The sequence below is a fragment of the Pristiophorus japonicus genome, chromosome 14 (genome assembly GCF_044704955.1).
Source record: "Pristiophorus japonicus isolate sPriJap1 chromosome 14, sPriJap1.hap1, whole genome shotgun sequence".
In the NCBI taxonomy this organism is placed as follows: domain Eukaryota; kingdom Metazoa; phylum Chordata; class Chondrichthyes; family Pristiophoridae; genus Pristiophorus; species Pristiophorus japonicus.
Window position 1 is genome coordinate 162,822,152 of NC_091990.1, and position 26,242 is coordinate 162,848,393.

Genomic DNA, 26,242 nt, shown 5'->3' on the forward strand with positions numbered 1-26,242 from the left:
CTCTTTTTCCCGCCGATACGATCATGGCCTCAGCTCCACTTCCCCGCCCATTATGGGGAGCAGGCAGGGAAGTGGAGTTGAGTCCATGATCGGATCAGCCATGATCGTATTGAATGGCGGAGCAGGCTCGAGGGGCCGTATGGCTGACTCCTGCTCCTATTTCTTATGTTCTTTGCTTTCCTAATTTCCTTTCTAATTTCACCCCTGCACATTTTAGACTCCTCTGGGGTTTCCCCAAATAACTCACAACTCACAAGTATTTTTATAATTGATATTCAAAACAAAATGGAACAAAACCCCACAATGTTTTTAATGCCCCGATGATGTCCCTCGATGGTTGTCCGGAGCAGTGTCCAGGACTTCAATTATTAGTTTCTGGAAACTCTTGGCGAGATTAATCAAACTAAGGAAGCAAGGCACCTACATTTCGGGGTTTCGACCATGTGACGCTTCCCATCCACCGGTACGCTCGCGGCCTTCCGCGAGAGGTGGGCGCCGGAGGGACTGGAGTGCATCACCACCCCCGGCAACCAAATTTTAATTTGATTTTATGTTTTAAAGTTTAATTTGTTTTAATTGCCGGTGTTTTTAGTGTCCCCCTCCCCTTTTATAGGGGGCAATTGGAAAAAAAATTGATTTTAGCGCCCCAAAAAAAAATACAAAAAAACAAAAAAAAACACAAAAAAAGGGCCTTGAAAATGTTTGGTGTGTCCCCCAGATCGGGGGGCACGATTTAATGTTTTTCTCCCAAAAGAGCTGTGACGCTTCCCAGTCGCTCCGACACGGTGTACCTCCCCGAGGGCCTGCCATCTTACTGCGAGCCCCCCCCCCGTGCCCGCCCGACCGACCCTCCCCTGACCCCCGGCACCAAGCGCCTTGCCCCCAGACCCTGGTCTCCCTGGCGCGCCCAATTTAAATTGGCTTTGCCTTTAAGAACTCACGACCCCGGCACCCAGCCGAATCGCGGTTTCTGATTGGCCGGCGTCACGTGGTCAGACGTCAGGACGCGAGCGGGACTGGGCGGCGGCCAATGGGAAGCGGTCTCTTTGGTGTCCGCCATTAGCGCGCGGAGGTGAGTGAGCGGCAGCGGGCCTGAGGCACGGCCCCGGAGCGGGTGAGAGGGAGCGGGCGATGGCCGGGGAGAGGGAGAGAGCGAGAGCGATCCTGGGGCGGGCGGCGATGGCACATAGCGTGCAGTGTGGAGGGTTGACAGGGGCTTTTGGGGCCTCCACCCCCGGCCCGCCAAGCTCGGGCCCCCGGCCCGCCCGCTGCCAGTGCTCACAGGCGGCGCTGCGATATTTACTGCGCGGGTTGGATGGAAAGCCAGCCGGGGACGCTCACTCTGAGGCTTTCACCCCCTGAGAAACACCTCACTCACAGACCTCGCGTCAGCAGCTTGCCGCTGGGTAATTTAAACATTTAAAGCTCCCAAAAAAGGTGTCGAAATAACTTCACAACTCATCCAATAATGGTGAGCAGGAACAGTTTTGCTTAAAGTGCATCGAGTGTGAAGTACTGAGTGCACCGAGGGCTGTTGGTCGTCCAGCATTGGGTTTGTGGTGCTGTTCATTTTGGTTAGTTAAAGATCTTGTTGAGGTACTTTGGCGACTTGTGAAATGTCTAATACTTATTGAACTGCAAATGGCCCTCGTGCCCTCTAATTAAAAAGTGAGGTAATTTAATAAGTGAGGCAATTTAGGGTCTGATATTCCTGTCTGTTGCCCTTTTTTTTACCATTTCAATAAGTTAATAAATGCACATTTATTCTTAGTTTGGCAACGGAGTAGTGCTCGTTAGGTTGTGGTTTCCAAGGCTTAAGCACATGTACTAGTAGGCAGACACGTTTCAGTGCACAGTTCATTGAGGGAATATTGTATTGTCATAAGTGACAAGTAGTTAAAGCGAGGCCCAGTTTGGCTATTCAGGTTGGTTTAATAGATTATATTGTGCCATTTGAAGCAGAGTGGAAAATTCTAGCTAATCTTTCCACCAAAATTTTAAAATTTCATAGGACTGGGGGACCTTTCTGTGCACAAATTGGCTGCTGTGTTTGCAGACATTAGAGACTGCACTTCAAAAGTAATTCATTGGCTGTAGTGCCTTTTAGATGTTCTGAGGAAATGAAAAGTGCTACGTAAATGCAAACTATTTTTATCTATTGCTCTGGACTTGTCAAAGCACCTCTCGGCCAATGAATTACTTTTGAAATGTATTTAGTATTTGGAAGACGAAAGCTGCAGTCAATCTGCTCACAACAGGGTCCCACAGAAAATAAATGGATGACTAGTTAATGTATCTTTTGGCTTTTGAGGAGGGGACAACTGCCAAGACAGCAGGAAAACTCCGATTATATCGTGCCATGAAATCTTTTACCTCTACAGGCAGCGCTTTGGGACGTCTAGTGGTTGTGAAAGGTGCTATATAAATGCAAGTCTTTCTTTAGATCAGTCCTCTGTTTAATGTATCACGTGGAAAAATGGCATCTTTGACCAACCACTCTCCCTTGTAATGAGTTACTGTACTAAACATGTCACGTTAGATTATGTGCTGAGTTCCTGGAGTGTGTCTTGAACCTTCATTCAATCTTCTGACTCTCGGATGTGTCGATCCATTTCTATTTGTTTAATCATCTCTACAGATTTTGATGTAAAATTCTTACTCAGTTTTGGTGTAGTTAAGTTATATTAAATACTTAATCCATTACAAAATATAATAAATTTAAAGAATATCCTGTATTCACTTTTCACAAATTTTCTCTTTCCAAAGCTGTTGACTCCTTACTGTAGTTCTGATTAGCTGCCTCTGTTGTTTCCTTTCCCATCCCTTTGCCCAGCAAGTCAAATCTTCCTGAGGTGGTCCCCAGCTGACCACTGATTATTTAAATATTTTTTTACCCTCTCATCTTCCCTCGTGCTCTCTAAGCTTATGTCTATTAAACTCACCACCTGCTCTCTTGACCCCCTCCCCAGTAAACACAGAAAATAGGTGCAGGAGTAGGCCATTCGGCCCTTCGAGCCTGCACCACCATTCAATATGATCATGGCTGATCAGGCAACTTCAGTACCCCATTCCTGCTTTCTCCATACCCCTTGTTCCCTTTAGCCGTAAGGGCCACATCTAACTACCTTTTGAATATATCTAACAAACTGGCCTCAACAACTTTCTGTGGTAGAGAATTCCACAGGTTCACAATTCTGAGTGATGGAAGTTTCTCCTCATCTCGGTCCTAAATGGCTTACCTCTTATCCTTAGACTGTGACCCCTGGCTCTGGACTTCCCTAACATCGGGAACATTCTTCCTGCATCTAACCTGTCCAATCCCGTCAATTTTATATATTTCTGAGATTTCCTCTCATTCTTCTATACTCCAGTGACTATAAGCCTAGTCGATCCAGTCTTCATATGTCATTCCTGCCATCCCGGAAATCAGTCTGGTGAACCTTCGCTGCACTCACTCAATAGCAAGAATGTCCTTCCTCAGATTAGGAGACCAAAACTGTACACAATATTCAAGGTGTGGCCTCATCAAGGCTCTGTACAACTGCAGTAAAACCTCCCTGCTCCTATACTCTCATCCTCTTGCTATAAAGGCCAACATGCCATTTGCTGCCTTCACCATCTGCTGTACTTGCATGCCAACTTTGTGACTTGTGTATCATGACACCCAGGTCTCGCTGCACCTCCCCTTTTCTTAATCTGTCATCATTCAGATAATAATCTGCATTCCTGTTTTTGCCACCAAAATGGATACTTCACATTTATTCACATTATACTGCAGCTGCCATGCATTTGCCCACTCACCTAACCTGTCCAAGTCACCCTGCAGCCTCTTAGCATCCTCCTCACAGCTCACACTGCCACCCAGCTTAGTGTCATCTGCAAACTTGGAGATATTACATTCAATTCCTTCGTCCAAATCATTAATGTATATTGTAAATAGCTGGGGGCCCAACACTGAACCTTGTGGTACCCTACTAGTCACTGCCTGCCATTCTGAAAAGGACCCGTTTATTCCTACTCTTTGCTTCCTGTCTTTAATTTTGCACACTAATCTCATGTGGGACCTTGTCAAAAGCCTTTTGAAAGTCCAAACACACCACACCCACTGGTTCTCCCTTGTCCACTCTACTAGTTACATCCTTAAAAAATTCTAGAAGATTTGTCAAGCATGATTTCCCTTTCATAAATCCATGCTGACTTGGACCAATCCTGTCACTGCTTTCCAAATGTGCTGCTATTGCATCTTTAATAATTGATTCCAGCATTTTCCTCACTACTGATATCAGGCTAACCGGTCGAAAATTCCCTGTTTTTCCCTCCCTCCTTTTTAAAAAAAAAAAAAGGGGGGTTACATTAGCTACCCTCCAATCCATAGGAACTGATCCAGAGTCTATAGAATGTTGGAAAATGACTATCAATGCATCCACTATTTCTAGGGCCACTTCCTTAAGTACTCTTGGATGCAGACTAACAGGCCCTGGGGATTTATCAGCCTTCAATCCCATTAATTTCCCTAACACAATTTCCTGACTAATAAGGATTTCCTTCAGTTCCTCCTTCTCGCTCGACCCTCGGTCCCCTAGTATTTCCGGAAGGTTATTTGTGACTTCCTTAGTGAAGACAGAACCAAAGTATTTGTTCAATTGGGCTGCCATTTCTTTGTTCCCCATTATAAATTCACCTGATTCTGACTGCAAGGGACCTACATTAGTCTCCACTAATCGTTTTCTCTTCACATATCTATAGAAGCTTTTGCAGTCAGTTTTTATGTTCCCTGCAAGCTTACATTCATACTCTCTTTTCCCCTTCCTAATTAAACCCTTTGTCCTCTGCTGAATTCTAAATTTCTCCCAGTCCTTAGGCTTGCTGCTTTTTCTGGCCAATTTATATACCTTTTCCTTGGATTTAACACTATCCCTAATTTCCCTTGTTAGCCACGGTTGAGCCACCTTCCCCGTTTTATATTTACGCCAGACAGAGATGTACAATTGTTGAAGTTCATCCATGTGATCTTTAAATGTCTGCCATTGTTTATCCACCGTCAACCCTTTAAGTATCATTCGCCAGTCTATCCTAGCCAATTCACTTCTGATACCATCGAAGTTATCTTTCTTTAAGTTCAGGACCTTAATCTCTGAATTAACTGTGTCACTCTCCATCTTAATGAATAATTCTACCATATTATGGTCACTCTTCCCCAAGGGGCCTTGCACCACAAGATTGCTAATGAATCCTCTCATTACACAACACCCAGTCTAGGGTGGCCAGCTCTCGAGTTGGTTCCTCGACATATTGGTCTAGAAAGCCATCCCTTATACACACCAGGAAATCCTCCTCCACCATATTGCTACCAGTTTGGTTAGCCCAATCTGTATGTAGATTAAAGTCACCCATGATAACTGCTGTATCCTTATTGCAGGCATCCCTAATTTCCTCTTTGCCATCCCCAACCTCACTACTACTGTTTGGTGGTCTGTACACATCTCCCACTAGCGTTTTCTGCCCTTTGGTGTTCCACAGCTCTACCCATACAAATTCCACATCATCCAAGCTAATATCTTTCCTTTCTATTGTTAATTTCCTCTTTAACCAGCAACGCTACCCCACCTCCTTTTCCTTTCTGTCTATCCTACCTGAATATTGAATACCCTGGATGTTGAGTTCCCAGCTTTGGTCACCCTGGAGCCATGTCTCCGTAATCCCAATTTTATCATAGCCGTTAACAGCAATCTGCGCAGTTAATTCATCCACCTTATTACGAATGCTCCTCGCATTGAGCCACAGAGCCTTCAGGCTTGTTTTTTAACACTTTTTGCCATTTTAGAATTGTGTTGTAATGTGGCCCTTTTTTGATTTTTGCCTTTTTATTTCTCCGCCCTCCACTTTTTCTGATATCCTTTCTACATTTTGCTTCTGCCCCCATTTTACTTCCCTCTGTCCCCCTGCATAGGTTCCCATCCCCCTGCCATATTAGCTTAAACCCTCCCCAACAGCACTAGCAAACACTTCCCCCTAGGACATTGGTTCCGGTCCTGCCCAGGTGCAGACCATCCTGTTTGTACTGGTCCCACCTCCCCCAGAACCAGTTCCAATGTCCCAGGAATTAAAATCCCTCCCTCTTTCACTATTCCTCAAGCCACGTATTCATAACTATTCTGCTATTTCTACTCTGACTAGCACGTGGCACTGGTAGCAATCTTGTGGTCCTACTTTTTAATTTAACTCCTAGCTCCCTAAGTTTGTCTTGTAGGACCTCCATCCTGTTTTTTTACCTATATCGTTGGTACCTATATACACCACGACAGCTGGCTGTTCACCCTTCCCCTCCAGAATGCCCTGCAGCCGCTCCGAGACGTCCTTGACCCTTGCACCAGGGAAGCAACATACCATCCTGGAGTCTCGATTGTGGCCGCAGAAATGCCTATCTATTCCCCTTACAATAGAGTCCCCTACCACTATAGCTCTCCCACTCTTTTTTTTTCTGCCCTGCTGTGCAGCAGAGCCACCCATAGTGCCATGAACTTGGCTGCTGCTGCCTTCCCCTGATGAGCCACCTCCCTCAACATTATCCAAAACGGTATATCTGTTTTGGAGGGAAATGACCGCAGGGGACCCCTGCGCTACCTTCCTTCCACTGCTCTTCCTGCTGGTCACCCATTTCCTATCTGCCTGTGTAATCTCTACCTGCGGTGTGACCAACTCACTAAACGTGCTATTCACGACATCCTCAGCATTGTGGATGCTTCAGAGTGAATCCATGCGCAGCTGCAGTGCTGCAATATGGTCTGTCAGGAGCTGCAGCTGGACACACTTCCTGCACACATAGTCAGGGACACTGGAAATGTCCCTGACTTCCCACATAGCATAGGAGGAGCATGACACGGGTCTGGGCTCTCCTGCCATGACTTAACCCTTAAATTAACTTAATTTGGTAACAATGCTAACTGCCCATCTTCCTTTCCTGGCCCCAAGCTAACTGATATTGTAAATTATTTCTCTTTCCTCCTCTCTGCCCGCCCCCCACCCCTTCAAAACGGCTGTCACCAACCCCCTCAAAAAAAAAACCCTCGACCCTCTGTCCTTGCAAACAACTGCCCCATCTCGAACTTTCTTTGAAATATCTTTATTTTTAAATGTTCATCTTTCTCTCAATTCCCTGTTTGATCTCTCATCGGGATTCTGTTTCAAGTAAAACATGCGTGATCAAAATTATAAAAAAGAACTATTGGGGTTTTGTAGTTGAGTAGTGAAATAGTGCAATCTGTTTAAATCTCACTACTTGAAACTTCGATATGATCTTGTTAATAAACACAAAATGAATAGTTTCTAGCCTGAGCTTATGGCCTGTCATTTGGAGAGATCAGGAATATACCGTAATGTCCTGTACTATTTCCCATGCATGCCTTCGTGCTAAAAGGGTTCATTGTTCTGTTGGTTGGCTATCCTAGATACACAAGGTCAAGCTCTGCTTCATAGGAAGGATGTGCTGCTTATGAAAGCTGACTTTGCACTGATCGCAAAGTATTGAGGAAAGCCCAAATTATAATGTGCCGTATGACTGGAATCATTACAATCGACATTAGTAAAATCTTTTTTTTTTCTGAATGAGTTTTAAGGGTTGATTTTCCATCTCTGAGGAATTAAGTCTGCAACAGTCTTGTCCATGAACTATTTGGTCACTGTGCCAAAAGAAAATGTTCTCCATCCTTCCCTAAAAGCGCACACTCATGGTGGGTGGATAGCAAGGAAATGAGTTCTCACCCAGGTGGCCATTCTTATTATTTGAACCTGTTGTCGACCGAATTTGGGGAGCGTCCCTGTAAGTCCCAATTCTCACCTGAGGTTCACACAGCAAAGCTAGTTTTTAAATAGCACCTTCAACAAAAAACAGTCCCAAGGCAGCTTTACATATGGGGAAGAGAGCAAGGAAACCGATGCCAGGCCATGGAGGGTGAGATTAGGAAGACCGACCAAAAACTTGGTAAAAAGATGGATTTTGAGAAGGTTTCTAATGGTGAATAGAAAGACAAAGGTATTGGGAGTTCTAGAAGATAGGGCTGAGAGAGGATCCAAAGCTGGAAGAGCTTCTAAAGATAGGACGGGGTATGGCCATGGAGGATTTAAAGATGAAGGAAGGATTTTAAAATTAAATGCATTGGAGGACAGAAAGCAGCTGTAGATCAGCGAATACAAGAATGTTGGACGAGTTGGACTTGGCACAGGACACAATAACTTTATTTTGGAGTTTAAGGAGCGTGGAAGAGGGATGATGACCAAGGAGGATATTGGAGAAATCATCTCTAGAGGTGCCAGAAGCCAGGATAAGGAGTCAGAAGGTGTTAGAGGTGGAAATAAGTCTTGATGATGAACAGATGAGGTTTGAAACTCTGTTCTGGTTGAAAGGGATGCCAAGATTTTTCCATTGTCTAGTTCAGCCTGGCTAAGAGAGGCTAACACACACCGTGCTAAGAGAGCAACATTTATGGAAGTCGGTGGCTTTTGTTTACCTGACGTTCATTTGAAGCAGGCGAGCTGTCTTGACAGCACAGGCGGTCATGGATCAAGAGAAGGGAAGTGTAGTGGTAGAGCTGGTTGTCATCAGTATACATGGGGAAACTGACCCTGAGTCTGGTGGGCGGGGACAAGGATAGATCCATGGAAGATGCCAAAGATGATTGGCACTGCTGCAAATGCATTAGCTGCATTCGGATAGGTAGGAGTGGAACCATTTAAGAACATCCCTGGTGCTGGGAAATTGAGAAGAAAGATGATATGGAAAACGACATCAAATGTTACTTGGAGGCTGAGGAAGTCCATAATTGTAAAGAAATGAGTCAGTGTCATTTATGATGTTGGTCAGTGCATTCTTGATACTGAAGGAACATTGGAAGCCACACTGAAGGGAGTTTGTGTTTTGGGACAGATGGGCACCAAGCTCAGTGGCAACAGCACATTTAATAAACAGAAGGGAGATTAGAGTTGGAGAGGATGGATCGGTTGACTCTATCCAAAGTTGTTAATGACAACCTCTTTGTGACTGGTGCATTATCCCTCGTTGTCAACCTCCCTGAAGCCTTTGATATGATCAGCCACACCATTCTCCTCCAACACCAATCGTCTATTGTCCATTTTAGGGGTACTGCCCTTGCTTGGGGGTTCCATTCTTTTCCATCCCATATAGCCAGAACCTCTCCAGCAATAGCTTCTGATTGCAGCGCAGCACCGGAGTCCTCCAAGGCTCTCTTCTCAAGTTGCTGGATGTTAACGTGCGAAAAAGAAATGGAACAAAGAGGCAATAAAAGGTCTAGAAAGATGTATGAAGGCCTGCAACACCAAGAGATAGTCCCACATATTGGTGCTATGTGCTAGTGGACTCATGGTGTCTGGAAATGCTTTAAGAGAATGTGCAACAACTGCACCAACGTATGAAGCAGCGTAATATTCTGAGATACAAGAAATAGAACCGAAATTGAGAATAGGAAACAGGAGTTTGTGAACTCAAATTGAAAAGACTGGTAGCCACAGAATGAGTAGAAGAAAGTTTTCATACAAAGTTAAGAGAAGTAGTGGCAGGGATTGTGGATGCATTGGTTGTAATTTATCAAAATTCCCTGGATTCTGGGGAGGTTCCAACAGATTGGAAAACTGCAAATGTAGCACCCCTATTTAAAAAGAAAAGGAGGCAGACCCCAACTAAAAAGCAGGAAACTATAGACCAGTTAGCCTAACATCTGTGGTTGGGAAAATGTTGGGAGTCCATTATTAAAGAAGCTGCAGCAGGACATTTGGAAAAGCAAAATTTGGTCAGGCAGAGTCAGCATGGATTTATGAAGGGGAAGTCATGTTTGACAAATTTGCTGGAGCTCTTTGAAGATGTAACAAACAGGGTAGATAAAGGGGAACCAGTGGATATGGGTGTATTTGGACTTCCAGAAGGCATTTGACAAGGTGCCACATAAAAGGTTACTGCACAAGATAAAAGTTCACGGGGTTGGGGGTAATATATTAGCATGGATAGAGGATTGGCTAACTACCAGAAAACAGTCGGGATAAATGGTTCATTCTCTGGTTGGCAACCAGTAACTAGTGGGGTGCCACAGGGATCAGTGCTGGGACCCCAACTATTTATAATCTATATTAACGACTTGGAAGAAGGGACTGAATGTAACCTAGCCAAGTTTGCGGACGATACAAAGATGGGAGAAAAAGCAATGTGTGAGGAGGACACACAAAATCTGCAAAAGGACATAGATAGGCTAAGTGAGTGGGCAAAAAATTGGCTGTTGGAAAGTGTGAGGTCATGTACTTTGGCAAAAAAAATCAAAGAGCAAGTTATTAATTAAAAGGGAGAGAGATTGCAAAGTGCTGCAGTACAGCGGGGCCTGGGGGTACTTGTGCATGAAACAGAAAAGGCTGGTATGGAGGTACAACAAGTGATCAAGAAGGCCAATGTAATCTTGGCCTTTATTGCAAAAGGGATGGAGTATAAAAGCAGGGAAGTCTTGCTACAGTTATGCAGGGTATTGGTTAGGCCAAATTTGGAAACTGCGGGTTGTAAATCTATAGAATTCGCTGCCTCAGAGAGCTGTGGAAGCTGGGACATTGAATAAATTTAAGACAGAAATACAGTTTCTTAAACGTTAAGAGGTTATGGGGAGCAAGCGGGGAAGTGGAGCCGAGTCCATGATCAGATCAGCCATGATCGTATTAAATGGTGGAGCAGGCTCGAGGGGCTGTATGGCCTACTCCTGCTCCTATTTCTTATGTTCTTAAGTTAAGACATTCATAGAGGAAAAACATGTTTAGTATGTTTGCTCTGCTTTGGTAGGCAAACCGAAAAATCAGATGAGCTTAATGTGTAAACATGGCATTCATTTAGTCTGCAGAAGAGGAATTTTTAAGAGGCAAATATCAAGTGATCTTTTAAAGTGTACCAAAATACAGACACGGCGAGCTGGAATCACTGTACAGCAGTGCTTCAATAGCGGGTACAGTTGGGTTTGGAAAAAAGAGAAATCTAAATTCCTGGAGGCTTTGTGCTTAGTTGCAAATTAACATAATAGTATTGATTTAAAAAAAACCTGCTAGTTAGTTAAATTTGTTTGCGTCGTTTATTTGTGAGTGCAAGTATGTATGTGCCCTGTTTATTATCTCCATCCTGGGAGGAGGGAAATCATTTTAAGTGTTGGAGCATGCTGAGAAAGAGCAAAAAGCAGGTGTAGGTTTGATCTTTGCTCAGTTCCTGGTCATACTTTGAGATCCCAAGTAGTGTAGTGCCTCCTTGTAGAGGGAGTGGGGATGTCCACCAGTAACATCTAGTACCTTCTGGCAGTTGGTACTAGCTTCGAGCAGACCATCCTCCATTTTGGAAACCGAGGTGAACAGACCAGAATGGCTGAAGGTGAGGGATGGTTTACATACTAAAATTGCATAATTAGTTATTTTTTTCTCCACTTCCTCTGGGCACATATCGAGTGTAACCTCAACCAGAAATGTAACAGCATGTGGGCAGGAGAGAACAGGTAATTGTACTTGTGCTAAAATGCCTTTGTTGCTCAATGTGACTTCGATCTATGACTTGAATGGCAGGGTGGACACTTCATGCATGCTGTTGCAGGTTGGAGGTCTAAATATAGTCTTTCCAAAGGTTCCTTCAACCAACTGCCTGAATTTCAAGTAGGGCAGCTTAAAAAATCCTTTTTTCTGTAATAAAAATTCTCTGGTTCAAAGTTATCAATAGCAAGTAGGAAAAAGTAAAATAATTGCTTCGGTTCGGGTACATAATTCCTCGTGGTTAATTCAGAATACTGTTGAGGCCATCTTAGTTGATCCAGAAACACTCCGATTGCAGCATTTTAATCAATCTGCTTCATGAAATAGGGGAGCAGAGCTGCTGAGAAGGTGGACAAACAAGAACTTTGAGGCAAGTAACCACAGCATCTCCTAACAGGTGGTCAGATCACCAGGAGGCCTCGGTACAAGTTGTATCAAGATGGCTCCTGGGCTGGGAGTTCCTTTCTGAGCTGCTCTTCTCCAACTGTATCTGTGGTCATCCATTGCCGTCTTGTGCCTGATCTTCCCCAAATCTCCTTTCTTCCATTGCTTAAGACAACCTACCTCTGATAATGAAGGCATTTCAGCCCAAGCTACCCCTACAGAGTCCACTGCCCATCCCCTTTGTTCTCAGAGGTCTTCCAACTGCTGGAACGCTGAAGAAACTTGATTTCCATCACTGGATTGCTAGCAAACAGGACTTCATTGCTCTGCTAACTACCTCGCGAACAGGACTCTGGCTGTGGCTTTGCTGTGCTTTCAGTCGCTTCAAGTCTTTGCTGCTGAATTCTTTTGTCAAATTGGTTTCCGATCTCTTGGACTTCTCTCGAAATCTAGACTAAGTTTCTGCTTTGAACTACACTGGATTATACCACTATGTTTCTGCACTGGATTATATTATAAGCCTTGCCTGCTGTTTCTCCATCTCTGCTGCTAAAAGATTATTTTTTAATCTTTTTAACTGCGGCTGTGTCCCTGCTGAGCTTCATCTCTCCTCTCGCATACTCTGCCCTACCCCAATCCTTCATTACTCTTCGACCTTCCTACACTTCTGCCGCCGGCCCAGGCTTGACTCCCTCTTGGATAAGCCTGCAGCTTCTCTCTGGCTCGGTGGGTAGCACTCTCGCCTCTGAGCCAGAAGGTTGTGGGTTCAAGTCTCACTCCAGGAACTTGAGCACATTAATCTAGGCTGACACTCCCATACAGTGCTGAGGGAGTGCTGCACTGTTGGAGGTGCCATCTTTCAGATGAGACGTTAAACCGAGGCCCCGTCTGCTCTCCCAGGTGGACGTAAAAGATCCCATGGCACTATTTCGAAGAAGAGCAGAGGAGTTATCCCCGGTGTCCTGGCCAATATTTATCCTGCAATCAGCAAAACAAAAAAAACAGATTATCTGGTCATTATCACATTGCTGTTGGTGGGAGCTTGCTGTGTACAAATTGGCTGCCGCGTTTCCCACATTACAACAGTGACTACACTTCAAAAGTAATTCATTGGCTGTCAAGCGCTTTAGGATGTCCGTTGGTTGGGAAAGGCGCTATATAAATCCAAGTCTTTTTTTCTCTGTGCCTCTCGTGGCATCCTACGAAGGGCCCATCGAGGCACTCGTCGATGCCTCCTTACAAGCAGCAACCCCAACTGTCCCATCCTATTCTTTTGCCAACCTTCCTGCCCAGCACGCCCACTGGGGCCTAATCTTGTCAGTCTCCTCCTCTTCCAACTCATTTCCCCCCCCCCCCCAAAAGTGTTGACTAGGTTGAGGGGTGATGACACCTTACCCTTAAATTAAGCTTCCTGCCTGGCTATACCTTCCACCACTTGCCACCCCTCAGACCGCCGTGGTGGGTCCTCCTTTGAGCACCTCGCCTTATTCCACCCCTCTCGCCTCTTGTAAAAATCTTATTCTCTACCGCCCACCCAAATACCATTAAAATTTTATTGCAAAGATAGCTTCACTGCTTTCATCGCTCAGCCTCTGCAAAGAATGACTTCTCATCCTCGGTGATATCTCTTTCGATTTCAATTCATCATGCTCTCCTCTGCATTCCCTATCTTCCCTTAATCTCTGCCTCCTATCCTCCCTTAATCTCTCCTAGACCGCCTATTTCCATGTCCTGAATCATCGCCCGTCTCTCTCTCTCCTCCCCTCTCTTCCCCCCCCCCCCCCCCTCATCCACTGCTGATACCCTCATCTATGTCTTTGTTGCCTCCAGACTTGACTATTCTGACACACACCTGGCTGGCCTCCCACATTCTACCCTACCTAAACTTGAGGTGGTCCAAAACTCGGCTGCCCGTGTCCTAACTTGCACCAAGTCTTGTTCACCCATCACCCCTGTGCTCTCTGACCTACATTGGCTCCCGGTTAAGCAACGCCTTGATTTCAGAATTCGCATCCTTGTTTTCAGATCCCTCCATGGCCTCGCCCCTCCCTATCTCTGTAATCTCCTTCAGCCTGAGATATCTGCGCTCCTCTAATTCTGCCCTCTTGGACATCCCTGATTATAATGGCCCTAAGCTCTGGAATTCCCTACCTAATCCCCTCTGCCTCTCTACCTCTCTTTCTCCCTTAAGATGCTCCTTAAAATCTACCTCTTTGACCAAGCTTTTGGTCACCTGCCCTAATTTCTCCTCATGTGGCTCAGTGTCAAATTTTTTGTCCCATGATACTCCTGTGAAGTGCCATGGGAAGTTTTACTGCGTTACAGGTGCTATATAAATACAAGTTGTTGTATCTCACACCCTTGCATCTTGAGAAAGTATGTTATAACTTGAAGGGGATGGATGGTACAGTTTAATTTGTCACATTCATCTTGTTCCCTCTTAATAAAAATTAGTGTGCTGTACACACACAAAATTGGTATAATTTTCCTACCAGTGGTTCCAGGAACCTTTTTTGTTAATGTTGTTCTTGGGATGTGGGTGACACTGGCAAGGCAGCGTTTATTTCTCATTCTGAAGTGACATGGCGTATTAACCATGAATCAAGCATGCATTGTGGGACTGAAGTCATATGTCAGCCAGACCTGGTAGGGCTGGCAGATACCCTTCCTTGAAGGGCATTAGTGAACCTGTTGGGTTATTATGACAGGCTTCATAGTCATTTTCTGGTGCTAGTTCAAACTACCAGATATTTAAAACACTTAATTCCACAGCTTTTTATGTGGTTTGAATTGAAGACAGCTGGGTTGCTGGTCCAGTACAAGCGCCACGAAGCTACCATACCCATAATATGCCTGTTGCAAGCCAGCTCACAACCCAGAAATGCATCTGCTTTTAAAAATGAGAACTGCTCCTGGTAACTCAGCTGCTAACACCTAGAATTGATGATGCTCAAACATGCTCTTTTTGCTCTGGTACCATTTAAAGTACACTTCTGATTATAAGTACTCTTGTAAAATGTATGATTGTTACGAGTTACAGCAAGGAATCCTGGCCAGTCTTTTGATTGATGGAAGGATTGATAAAACATGCATGAGTGAAGTATCTGATTTTGTTTGTGAAATTATAATACCGTAGTGAAAGATAGTTGCTCTATATTTTGTATATTCTTGCTATTTTTGCATCAAATATTCGCCCCTGTGCAATATCCAGGTTACTATAATGGGTGGAAAAAAACTGGAGTATGCTTTGGACCTCCTGCAAAGTATGATCATAAAGGGCAGTTTAGTTCATTCTGTGCTGCTGTATTCCTGAGGCAAACACTGGTACAGACATAGTGCAGGCAAAGGCGAATGGTCATCGACCTGAAACGTTAACGCTTTCTCTCGGCACTGCTGCTGACTGACCTGAGTATTTCCAGTATTTTCTGTTTTTAATTCAGATTTCCAGCATCTACAGTATTTTGCTTTTGTATGAGTGCAGATGTGTGTGTATGTATAATATAAATATATATATATTATATTTATGGAGCTAGTCTCCAGTCATCTTGGTTAATCCTTGCCACTGGACCAAGACCTAGCTCTTGTCAAGCCTGTGTGGTGGCTGGTGTGCAACGGTCAGCACATGTTTAAAAAAAAATCCACGCACAGGCATCTTCCACCTTTCAAGATTTAGTTCGGGATTTGGAATTTTAGGTCCTTCATTGAAACACCTGTGAACTTGACGTGGAAGCAAGTCAACCTCGATTCGAGGGACTGCCTATGATGATGATATTTATGGAATATTGTGCAGCAGCATGTTCTGTAATATTCTGTGTGAAAGCAGCAGCTGTTCCCTGATGCTGCTTACAACTCAGTCCCTCTGTAATTTGAGATCTGATCAGGAAGGTTGTGCTGAACCTAGAAGACCTAGACCAAAGACGTGCAAGAAGCTGCCTTAGAATTATTCAGAGAAATGATGGAAACTGAAGAGTAAAGATTGAATTTTAAGCCTCACTTGTGAATTATATGATTGTGTTTATAGAATGGTGGCTGTCCATTAAAGATAAATGGGGATTGAGTGTCCTGTAGGTTGGATGCTGTAAATTATGTTGAACTCAATATTGCACTTATTTGACTATATTTAATTACAGTACCAAAAAATGACACTTGTTCACCTGATGATCTAACTTCCTGAACCATGACAAAATATATGTAGTTTTAAACTTGCTCTGTTAACCTGACCATTCTGACATTGTACACGAGCTAGCAAATGGTCTTTGCCCTCCAGAAAAGAATACTTAATTCTGTATGACAACTTTCTAAGTAACTGAAGATGTGCATTATGCGTAGAACAAGTTGTCTGTAATGGTACAGTATCCCTTAATTTTAAACAATTTTTAGCGTAATGGTGAAGCTGGTTTAATAACCATCTAGTCTTGCAGTCAAGTGCTCAGCTGTACAGTAGTGTTTAAAATTAGGCAGAATTGAAGTGCCAGTGAGAAGAGCCCTTGCCAACAATTGGACCAACTGGTTACTGTGGCAGTTGGTCTTACAGACTCGGCACGATTTCATTTCTTCACTGGCATTCTTTAAAATAACGCAGAGAAGAGCGTGCGTTGAGACTGAGACCAGTTGTTAATAACCACGTGGTCCAACAGTTGGAAAATATGTTGATTGCTGGTACTTGATTCACACTAATTTTAAGCACTTGCTGACTGGAGAGCCGACTGGTTTGCTGTACCAGCTTGAAAATGCCTTTGTGCTTAAAAATAGTGGCACTGTCATACAGTGCAAAACTGAGGCTTAAAATTCAATCTTTACACTTCAGTTCCACTTGACTGGAGCAGAGAAGTAGAACAGTGGCACTGATCAAAATTGGAATGCTTGTGAGGTGAGACTAAGTAGGACTGTTCTACATCTGAAAAAGGATATCTCAACTGCTTGTGATTTTTGGCACTTTGTGCCTTGCTAAGTTGTTTGTCCTAATAGCATTGCATTGTCCCAAGTAGACTAGGATGCCATTTAACAGTTTCCAGGGGACAAGAGAAATCTCACCGGATTTCTGTAGTTGTCTAGAGTGTACATTTTACTGAATCACAGTTCAGTAAGCAGTGAAATGTTTAGCGCCGGCCCGACTTTATTAATTTGGTTTAAAATTGCATGAAGCTATTGTACTCTATAAAGCCGCATTGTTCTGTAGGGATTAGAGGAAACCGATTCAGCCACTGTGAACATGGTTCTGAATGTGAATGATTTGGGTTAGTTACCGAAACACACAATGCCCAGAAAGTGTTGTACTGTACAACAAACCCTCGCAGTGCTTTGAAAACTGCTGAATTTTAAACACTCATTTAAAGCTTTATTTAAAAAAAAAAATGAACTTACAATAATTTGACTAACATTTTTGAGACGGTTGCAGTATTTAGATTGTATGGTGTTGATCTCAGTAGCGGTAAAAATGCAATGGACTTCAGTCTATTGTATCTGCAGATGATCTCAAAACACATTTTATACTTCAAATTCATTATTAAGCTGTTATACATAGTCTTAATGTATTATACAGTTAATTTAACAAATGTTACTTTTTTTAAAGGCATGATGTCTTAGCTACAAAGATATAGAAAGTATAGGACCAGAAAAGACTGCAATCCAAATAGCCAGCTCCAAAACCCGATGCCTGTCAGTTGCTGTTGAAATTACCCATAGCTGCAGAATTCTCCGTTCCTGATATTCCACTACGTTTAAAACGTTAAAAAAAAATCTAGTTACAAAAATGGTTGCTTCTCAATGGTGGAATCCAGTCAGCCAATCACATGGGTTGCTGCACATTTTAACAGAGCTGCAGGGAAAACCACAAGATATATTTGCTTCTTGGACATAAAGTGTGCTGTTCTTTCAGTCGCAGCCCCATTGTCTCAGGACTCAATGGTTCTGTTGCTCTCTTGCTGAAGATTAGTTTTGCTGTGTTTTAGTGGTTTGATGTGACAAATAGATTGATGCTATGTTTAATGGGGAAGTGGTGTCCCATGCTGGGACTACTGTTTGCCATGTACATAAATGATTTGAACTTGGGGAATTGGAGGTGTGATGAAATTTGCATATAATGCAAATTTTAGGTTGGATATATATATATATAAAATATTGGGTTGGATATATATGCACCAATGTACAGGAAGACATTAACCTGCTTGTGGAGTGAATGAATAAATCGAAAATGAAATTCAATACAGGTACAACGTCCTCTGAAAACCGGAATTATTGTCCAAAAACTGGACATTTTTTGGACAATAATGTCCAGTTATTATTGCAGATGGAGTTGTCCGAGAGGAGAGATTGGGCCTGTACACTCGAGTTTAGAAGAATGAGAGGTGATCTCATTGAAACTTGCAAGATTCTTTGGATTGACAGAGGAAATGCTGACAGGTTGTTTCCCCTGGATGGAGAGTATTGAACTAGGGGGTATAGTCTCAGGATAAGGGGTCGGCCATTTAAGACTGAGCTGAGGAGGAATTTCTCAGGGTTGTGAATCTTTGGGATGTGTGGATGCTGAGTCTCTGAATATATTCAAAGCTGCCAGAGATAGATTTTTAAACTTGGGGGAATTGAGGGATATGGAGATCAGAGGAGGGTGGGGGGGAGGGGAGGGGAGGGGAGTGGAGTTGAGATGATCAGCCATGATCTTCTTGAATTGCGGAGCAGGCTTGAAGGGTTATATGGCTATTCCTGCTCCTAATTCTTATGTTTTTAAATCACTAAAAGTAGCAGCACAAGTTGATAAAGCCGTAAAGAGTACAGAAAGCATTGGTGTTCATTTCTCGAGGAATGGAATACAAAAGCAGACAGATAATGTTTAATTTATTTAGAGTTGGCATGTTGGTTAGACCACCGTTGTAATGCTGTGTGCAGTCTGATCATACTACAAAAAAGATATTGAAGCACTGGAAAAAGTACAGATATATTTACAAGTGTTACCTGAATTGAGAGGATACAACTATCAGGTTAGATTTAGCAGGGCGGCTTTCTTTTCTCGAACAAAGATTAGGAGGGGAGAGAAGCAAAATATTGCAGATGCTGGATGTCTGAAATGAAAGCAGAAAATGCTTGAAATACTCCATATAAATACCAGCATAGCCCAATTGGACCGAATTTGTGTTCTAGATTCTATGTAATTAATACCTGTGTAAGACAATCGAGCTTTGATTTCCGGGGTGTGTAAATCAACCCCATTGCAGAACCTTACTTTATGGGAACGCAGATTGGAGAATCTGGCATAGAAATCAGCCTTTCATCTAATTTTCTGATCCACACTTCTGCAGTGTGAACCTGTGTACCAGGACCGAAGCCATGCAACATCATCTTAGAAACATAGAAACATAGAAAATAGGAGCAGGAGTAGGCCATTCGGCCCTTCGAGCCTGCACCGCCATTCAATATGATCATGGCTGATCCTCTATCTCAACACCATATTCCCGCTTTCTCCCAGAAATCTATCTCCCTCTTAAATATATTCAGTGACTTGGCCCCCACAGCCTTCTGTGGTCGAGAATTCCACAGGGTCACCACCCTCTGAGTGAAAACATTTCTCCTCATCTCGGTCCCAAATTTCCTACCCCGTATCCCGAGACTGTGATTCCCTTGTTGTAGACTTCCCAGCCCCGGGGAAACATCCTCCCCGCATCCAGTCTGTCCAACCCCGTCAGAATTTTATACGTTTCAATGAGAACCCCCCTCATTCTTCTAAACTCTAGTGAATACAGGCCCAGTTCAGTTAGTTATAACAAGAATTTGTTTAGAGGATTTGTGTTGGAACTTGCTAGTTTGTTGCTTGAGGATGCATTTATACTAAATTTAGCATTGGTGCAAAGTGATTTCCACGACACAGTAATGTTAAATTAGCACTAAATCTGGAGTGAAATGGAGTAAGACTACCCTGAGGGGATAGTCCTCCAATGCTTCAGTTTAACACTGCATGGAGTGTCAATCTAGTGTGGTGCCAAACTTGGTTTTCAAATTGCTTGGCAAGGATAGTGGATGAACGAATAATTTACACCTGCAAACACTTTGGAAACCTACCAAATCTTATCTTAAATTTTGAGGGAGCACTGATTCTCTTTTAAGTACTGTATGTCTTTTCAAACTAGCACGTCTGTTAACAGATAAAGATTATTCCTCTAAACACACTTTTTAAAAAAACTTTTGGGAGACAGCTGTGCAACTTGCAGTATATGTGACTGCAAGATAGGAAGAGTTCAAGGCAGAACAGGAGCGAAGCAATGTAAACGGTCTTTCAGTTTGGAACGGCAGCAATTAAATGTGATTTGGTGCTCATCAGCTCTTCCCACCTATTCAGATTTATTTTTATTTTCTGTTGTGTGAAGCCCCTCTGAATTTGGTGTCACTGAAAACCTGGACAGCTTTGTTTCTGTCTCCAGAATAAAATCAGTCCAATACATTATAAACAGCAGTGCACTGATTCCCTTCGCAACCTATGACTTCTTACCATGCCAATGTAGCTCCACTTGCAAGTCCATTTGCTTTCTTTGGTTTAGCAAAATTTTCATCCACCGAAGCCAAGCTTCAATTTAATGGCTTCCTACCTTGTGGATGAAACACTTGTGACACGATATCCGAAGACTTGCTGAAATCTAAATGTATCGCATCCATAGGATATCTCATCAACAGGTTCTTCTACACACTGTCATGGTGGGATATTGGTGTCCGCTTAACACTGAACAAGTGTTCAGATACAATCTGCGTTGGACATCGTTGATTTAGGAGCTGTGCAAAAATATCTCTACAAATAATAGTGTATTTTCTTTAAGATTGTAATGTAATGTCATCATCATAGGCAGTCATTCAGTATCGAGGAAGACTTGCTTCCACTCTTAACATGAGTTCTTAGGTGACTACAGTCCAATATGAGAACCACAGTCTCTGTCACAGGTGGGGCAGATAGTCATTGAGGGAAGGGGTGGGTGGGACTGGTTTGCTGCACGCTCTTTCTGCTGCCTGCGCTTGATTTCTGCACTCTCGGCGACGAGACTCCAGGTGCTCAGCGCCCTCTCGGATGCACTTTCTCCACTTGAGTCTTTGGCCAGGGTCTTCCAGGTGTCAGTGGGGATGTTGCACTTTATCAGGGAGGCTTTGAGAGTGTCCTTGTAATGTTTCCGTTGCCCACCTTTGGTTCGTTTGCCGTGAAGGAGTTCCGAGTAGAGCGCTTGCTTTGGGAGTCTCATGTCTGGCATACGGACGATGTGGCCTGCCCAGCGGAGCTGATCAAGTGTCTGTCCAAATCACTAGTGCATCTTGTGGATAGTATGTACGAAGCATCATTTTGGTGAAACAAATGTTTTTTTGAATTGCATTTTTGGTGTTGACTAATGTGAGCATCAATAAGATTGCATTTATCCAGTACCTTTAAAGTAGAAGAAACATCCCACGGCACTTTACAGAAGCAGTATGGGGAAATAATGGACACCTCTTTTCTGTGTTCAAACTTTGGTTAACTGGCTCATACGAGTCCCTTTCACATTTATGTACTGTGGGCTAGAAATTCGGTTTTCAGCAAACAATATTTTTTCTGCGAAAATTACCGTTTTCGCTATTGCTATCAGGCCGGAAATTCAACCTTTAATTTGCGCAGCAGTAAAAATCGGCGGCGCAAACCGCGATCCTTGGCAACTTTAGTCAGAGGCCGGTACCACTGCGAGAGGTGCCTTGGGAGGGTGGCAAAACACCAAAAAATAAATTGGGGAAAAAACAAAAATACATTCACAAAACATTTACAAGACACTTATCTATCGAATCACTGAAAAATAATTTAAAAATATAAACTTTAACTTACCTGTATGCAGGTCTTCATACTTACCGCTGCTGGCAGGGCTTCTTCGACAGATTTCTCCGTCGGTATTCTGAGCGCAGAATACGGGTACGGAGAGCCAAGCTATTTCGGGTCTTGCACGGTGGCACTCCTCTCTCAAGCGGTATGTGGAAAGCGCTGCCGCAAAACGTCACTGAATTTCCCGCCGACCGGGTTTTTGTTAAATATGGTGAAATATCGGTGACAACCTGGTCACAAAGTCGGCGAATTTCTAGCCCCATATGTTTAAAATTATAGATGGTCAATTGCTTTTGATGTGACCAGAATTCCCTGACCACTTTACAGCTCTGCATGCTGTTAAATACAGGACCATGGTGGCAAAAGCAGGAAGACAATATTATCTGAATGGTGACAGATTAGGAAAAGGGGAGGTGCAACAAGACCTAGGTGTCATGGTACATTAGTCATTGAAAGTTGGCATGCAGGTACAGCAGGTGGTGAAGAAGGCAAATGGCATGTTGGCCTTCATAGTGAGAGGATTTGAGTATAGGAGTAGGGAGGTCTTACTGCAGTTGTACAGAGCCTTGATGAGGCCACACCTTGAATATTGTGTTCAGTTTTGGTCTCCTAATCTGAGGAAGGGCATTCTTGCTATTGAGGGAGTGCAGCGAAGGTTCACCAGACTGATTCCCGGGGTGGCAGGACTGACATATGAAGAAAGACTGGATCAACTAGGCTTATATTCACTGGAATTTGGAAGAATGGGAGGGGATCTCATAGAACCATATAAAATTCTGACTGGATTGGACAGGAAGAATGTTCCTGATGTTGAGGAAGTCCAGATCCAGAGTCACAGTCTAAGGATAAGAGGTAAGCCATTTAGGACCGAGATGAGGAGAAACTTCTTCACTCAGAATTGTGAACCTGTAGCATTCTCTACCACAGAAAGTTGTTGAGACCAGTTCGTTAGATATATTCAAAAAGGGAGTTAGATGTGGCTCTTACGGTTAAAGGGATCAGGGGGTATGGAGAGAAAGCAGGAATGGGGTACTAACGTTGCATGATCAGCCATGATATTGAATGGTAATGCAGGCTCGAAGGGCCGAATGGCCTACTCCTGCACCTATTTTCTATGTTTCTTTCAAACCAAGTTAAGGGCCTTATCTGTAGATTGCCTGACCAACACAATGTCTTGTTTGTCAGCAGCTTATTGCTGATTGCAACACCTTTTATGATACTTTTGCCAGTGTTTCTTCTGTAGTCACTTGGTGGTCTCTATCTTTTTTCTTATTGGACTGTTTTCTCAGGTTGTATTAGAATTTCAAAATTTGGCTGAGAAAGCACACAATGCTACCACTGCCTAGAATTCATTACTGTGGTATGGGCCGGCCACAATGAGCTAATATCCTGCTGCGCTGATACGAGGAAGTCAAATTGTATGCAGTGATGTCACTATGGACTTGCAACAGTGGAATCTTAAAATTGTTTTAAAATTAAAATTGGGAATTTTCAGATATGCACAATGTTTCTCCAGCCTTCAGTATTAAAAAAATTGACCTGTTATGTTTTATTGGTGTTTGGCAGGGTTGTGCTTCACAAAATATATTTGCATGAATTGAGTGTTTGACCATCTTTCTTTATTATTACCAGTAGTGAAATATGTCCAGACATGACTGTGACATCACCTGTGCCTAGATGTGTACAGTGAACTTAAATGAAGTTGGTAGTCAGTAAAAGAGAGAAGCCAGAAATTATACTTAACAGTTGTCTCAGTATAATTGTGCTGTATCTTTTCTAGAATAATTTTCTGCTCCCTTCCGCTCACTGTTTAGTGCAAGTTCAGTGTTGAGCCTCTAACTTTGTGACTATCACCGTTCAGCAATGACTGACGCTAAACTTCAATTTCAGTCACTTGCTGTTCGGGTCAAATTGCACACGGGTCCAAGAACTAGTGATTGGCAGTGGTAGCACACTGGTCCAATAATGTGATAATGACCAGATCGTCTGTTTTCAAGATGTTTTCAAGATGGTTGAGGGATAAATATAGGCCAGGATACTGGAGGGAATTCCCTTGCTGCTGTTCGAAATAGTGCCATGGGATCTTTTACATCCACCTTAGAGGGTAGACTGGGCCTCATCTTAACATCTCATCTGAAAGATGACCCTTCCTGACAGAGCGTCGCTCCCTCAGTGCTGCCCTGAAGTGTCACCCTAGATTATTGTGGAATATTGTGTTCAGTTTTGATCATCTAATCTGAGGAGGGACGTTCTTGCTATTGAGGGAGTGCAGCAAAGGTTCACCAGACTGATTCCCGGGATGGCAGGACTGACATATCAGGAGAGACTGGATCGACTGGGCCTGTATTCACTGGAGTTTAGAAGAATGGGAGGGGATCTCATAGAAACATTTAAAATTCTGACGGGACCGGACAGGTTAGAGGCAGGAAGAGTATTCCCTATATTGGGGAAGTCCAGAACCAGGGGTGAGGAGAAACTTCTTCACTCAAGGGTTGTTAACTTGTGGAATTCTCTACCACAAAAAGTTGTTGAGGCCAGTTCGTTGGATATATTCAAGAGGGAGTTAGATATGGCCCTTACAGCTAAAGGGATCAAGAGGTATGGAGAGAAAGCAGGAAAGGGGTACTGAGGTGAATGATCAGCCATGATCTTATTGAATGGTGGTGCAGACTCAAAGGGCCAAATGGCCTACTCCTGCACCTGTTTTCTATGTTTCTATTATGTGCTTAAATCCTGGAGTTGAACTTGAACCCGCAACCTTCTTACTCGGGCAACACTGAGTTATGGTTGACACTTTTTCTAGATGTTAGAAGAAGCTGGGATTGTTCTCCTTCGAGCAGAGAAGTTTGACAGGAGATTTGATAGAGGTATTCAAAATCACAGGCTCTGGACAGAGTAGATAAAAACTATCCCCATTGGCAGAAGGGTCGAGAACCAGAGGACACAGATTTAAAGATGATTGGCAAAAGAACCAAAGGCGACATAAGAAAAACCTTTTTACACAGAGATTCAATCTGGAATGCACTGCCTGAAAGGGTGATGGAGGCAGACTCAACCACTGCTTTCAAAAGAGAGTTGGATAAGTACCTGACAGAAAAGAATTTGCAGGACTATGGAGAAAGGGCGGGGGAGTGGGACTGGCCGAGGTGCTCTTGCAGAGAGCCGGCACGGGCTCGATGGGCCCGAATGACTGGTTACAGCACGGGAGGCATTCTATGAGAATGGGGTGGAGAAACCTTGCTGGCAGTGTGGGTTACTCCCTTAGTGTGATGTGCTTTTTTTTCTCCTCTGACTCCTGTGCCACTGAAGCCAGTTTTTTGTGTGTCTTTCATTTGTTGATTCTCAATGCCTTGAGCTATTTGCGGAAAATCTATGTCCCACATTTGCCTTTTTATTTCTTTGATTTCTACCATTATGCCTTCTATTGTCTCGTGCTTATACAGTATACATCTGCCACTTGACCATCTCCTATTTCCACTTGCCACCGACACCTGGGAGTCCCTGGCCAAAGACTGTCCTAAGTGGAAGAGCAGCATCTGGGAGGGTGCTGGGAGCGTGCGGCACACCAGACTCCCCACCCACCCTTTCCTTCAACGACTGTCTGTCTCACCTGTGACAGAGACTGTAATTCTCGTATTGGACTGTTCAGTCACCTAAGCACTCACTTTTTGAGTGGAAGCAAGCCTTCCTCGATTTCGAGGGACTGCCTATGATTATAAGACATTCTACTTTCCTTTTCTTCTTTACCCTTGTTTTGTTCCTTTGAAATGCAGTTCATCTGCAGTACCTTCCAGTTCTGACAAAGGGTGCAAGCCTGAAATATCAAGTTGTTTGCATAGATCCTTCCTGATACATTTGTGCTTCCAATATTATCTGCTTTTGTTTGATTCCATCCATCTGCCATATCTTGCATTTAGTTAATGCTTTGACCAGGTATAACCTGATAATACTCAGTGGATCAGGCACCATCGGTAGAGACGAGGTGACAGTTCAGCTGTGTTGCTTGAGTATAAAGTAGATGATTAAATGGCAGAATTGATGGCATAAAGCATAACGCAAGAAATTGAAAGACGTTCTTATGAGATAGGTATGAGAGTGAAAGTTTGCCATTTTGTCTTTCAATTTGATCGATGTGACAACTCCTTCGTTTATTGGTGGTTGGGGTGTGGAGACCTCTAGGCATCTTCAGTTCTGCATGAGACTTAACAAGAATTGCATCTTTCAAAAATTTTATTGCATCAAAAATTCTACAAAGCCGTTATCTAAAATTCTTGCAGATTAACAGACTGTAAGACTTGCGTTTCGACCATTTTGCCTTAATTGTTTTATGCATTGTACTATATCTTGCTGTGTCTTGTTTCTGCATTAGATTGCTTTAAAATCATTTTTAGTTTTAGATTGAACATAATAGTATTTGCTAGATTTTGGAGAAAAGATGATGGACAATGTCCTATAGTTGGCAGGTCGAAGTTCGATGGCATCAAACAG

General features: G+C 43.3%; 1 protein-coding gene across 5 annotated transcripts in view; it reads left to right on the plus strand.

The window, feature by feature from the left end:
• Positions 1–1,002: 1,002 nt before the first annotated feature.
• Positions 1,003–26,242, plus strand: part of nap1l4b (nucleosome assembly protein 1-like 4b) — a 136,533-nt gene continuing 111,293 nt past the window's right edge. For 4 of the 5 annotated variants that reach the window (XM_070899753.1, XM_070899757.1, XM_070899756.1 and 1 more), the window contains exon 1: positions 1,003–1,072. The gene's annotated coding sequence lies outside the window, so the exon portion shown is untranslated. Of the gene's footprint in view, positions 1,115–26,242 lie in introns of all 5 variants that reach the window. The other variant, XM_070899754.1, reaches the window with a different exon arrangement.